We start from the raw sequence: 3,032 nt of genomic DNA, 5'->3' as shown, positions 1-3,032 counted from the left end.
ATGGACTGTATTGTGTGAAGATATCGCAATTTAAAAAAAAAGAAAGAAAGAAAATATCTCTGCACATCATGACCTCAGTTGTCCTTCTTTTTTTTTTCAGTTGTCCTTCTTGATAGGTGGTCTAAACTGTGAAAAAGAGTACCAGCAGAACCAATTTGCAAAGACTGTAAAAGGCATGCTTTGCCTTGATTTCTTTGTTTTTATTAGTACCTGGTACTCAAAATCTCTGTCATATACTAACTGAATACCAAAATAAGGAAAACACATCTCCAGAATTAATACTTTAAAATATTTAAATGTGCAGTGTGCAGTAAAAGATTACCAGGCATACCAAAACAAACAAACAAACAAAAAACTGGAAATTATGGTCCATCCAAAGGAATAAGGTAAAAGTCCAGAGACCATCAATGAAGAGCACCAGGACTTGAACTACTGGAAAGAGACTGTAAAAAATGATCCTTAATATACTCAAGAAGATAAAGGAATACACAGAGAAAGGATTAAAGGATATGAAGAAAACAATGAATGAGAAATTTGGTAATCTCTTTGAGATTCTCAATAGGAACAAAACAGAAATTACAGACTTTAAGAACACAGCGCTGAAATGAAAAATTCCCTGGATAGTTTCAACAATAGATTAGAGGTGGCAGAAGAAAGAATCAGTGATCTCAACTAAATAATTCAGGCTGAGGAGCAGAAAGAAAAAGAGTTAAAAAAAGAACAGGTCTCAAGAGATCTGTGGAACACCATCAAGTGTATCAACATATGCATTATGGGAGTTCCAGAAGAGGAAAAGGACAGGCAGAATGAATATTCAAAAGAATAATGAAAGAAAACTCCACAAATTTAATGAAGACATGACTATGCACATTCAAGAAGCCAAAGAAAAACCCAAACAGGATAAATTTGACAAGAGCATGAGCAAAAGCATAATAATCAAACTCTCAAATGTTAAGGACAAGAAGAGATTGAAGTTAAGTTGGTATCAAATCAATTTTAGGATTTTAATTTATAATACCATGGTAGTCACAAAGAAAATATATGAAAAATATATACAAAAGAAATGATAAAGGACTCAAAATGGTACACCACAAAAAGTCAAATATATATGAAAGTAGACATTAATGGAAGACTTGAAGGACAAAAAAGGCATGACATACAAATACCATGTAAGAAAATAACAGAAGAAAGTTTTCCATTATCAGTACTTCCTTTAAATGTAAATGGATTAAACTCTCTAGTCAAAAGGCAGAGATTGCAGAATGGATTTTTTTTTTTAATGTCCCAACCATATGTTATTTACAAGAGACTCAGCTTAAATTCAAAGACACAAGTAAGCTGAAAGTGAAAGGATGGGGAAAAAAAGCCATGCAAATAGTACAAAAAGAGAGCTGGAGTAGCTATGTACTAATATCAGGTAAAGAGACTAACATAAATTTTTATGAGTGACAAAGAATGTCACTGTAAACTGATAAAGGATCAATTTTAAAAGAAGACATCACAATTACAAATATATACACACCTAATTGCAGAGTTCTAAATAAATAACAGATATGAAAGGAAAAATTGATGGTTCTACATTAATAGTATGAAACTTCAATATGCCCCCTGCAATAATGGTTAGGACAATTAGAAGGTCAATAAGGAAATAAAAGTTGAATTATACTTTAAACCAACTAGACCTAATAGATATATTTCGAACATTTCACTCAGCAGCAGCATTCTTCTCTGCTACCCATCGATCATTCTCCAGGATAGACCATATGTTAAGTCACAAAACAAGCATCAATAAATTCAGAAATGTTTAAATCATACCATGTGTCTACTCCAACCACAAAGAAAGGAAGCTAGAAATTAATAATAGAGGGAGAACTGGGAAATTCACAAATATGTGGAAATTAAGCAATGCACTCTTAAACAATCAATAGGTCAAAGAAGAAAAATCAAAAGGAAATTATGAAATATCTTCAGGTAAATGAAAACAAAAATGTAATATATCAAAACTCATGGGATGCAGCAAAGCCAGTACAGAGAGAGAAATGAATAAGCTCTAAACGCTTATAATAGAAAAAAATCTCAAGCAGAGAGCTGACTTCATAACTGGAGAACCTAGAAAAAGAAGAACAAATTAAGCTCTAAACAAGTATAAGGAAGGAAACAACAAAGATTAGAACAGAGGTAAATGAAATAGAAAATAAAAAATATAATCAGTAAAACTAAAAGTTGGTTCTTGGAAAAGATAAACCTTTTGCTAGATTTACAAAGAAAAGAGACAGAGGACATAACTAAAGTTGAAAAATAATGAGTGGCATTATTTCTGAATCTACAGAAATAAAAAGGATTAATAGAGGACCTGATGAACAACCCATACACCAACAAATTAAATAACCTAGATGAAATTTGGATGAATTCCCAGAAACACAAGCTAACTACACTAACTCAAGAGGAGATAGAAGATATCAACATACCAATAACTAGTAGAGATCGAAGCTATAATTTTAAAAATATCCTCCTTACTTCTGGGTCAAGATGGCAGCTTAACAATGTGTGCATTTTAGTTTGTCCTCCAGAACAACTACTAAATAACCGGAAACAGTACAGAAGAGCTCCTGGGGCCACATCAGTGACCAGACACACAGCGTACCCATCTGGACCAGCTGGACCACCTGCGAGCACACCCCCCCCCCCCCGAAACGTGAGTTCCCAAAGCTGCTGCCGTGGCCAGTGCCCCTCCCCCACAGGTCGCTTCCCAGAGGGAAAAGGAAAGGACTTTACCAGCAACAGGGACTGGGCATAATCAAACGCCAATTGTGGAACTAATTAACAAATTCTGTCTACTAAAACTAGGCCCCCAGCTTAAGTGAACCTGGTCAAAGCGGAGGTTGCTCATTTTTGCCCCAGCACCAGGGGGGCAGGACTGACAGTAAAAGGGGGGGGGGGGAAGAAGGAAACAGAGGTTTTTGTGGCTGTGTATCTACAAGGCTTGACTACCTCTGGATACAGCAGCAGGCCTTTTCAGGCTGCAACTGCCC

This window comes from Tamandua tetradactyla, chromosome 11 (genome assembly GCF_023851605.1).
Source record: "Tamandua tetradactyla isolate mTamTet1 chromosome 11, mTamTet1.pri, whole genome shotgun sequence".
Lineage (NCBI taxonomy): Eukaryota > Metazoa > Chordata > Mammalia > Pilosa > Myrmecophagidae > Tamandua > Tamandua tetradactyla.
The sequence above is the reverse complement of the archived record's forward strand: the minus strand, read 5'-3'. Positions refer to the sequence as shown.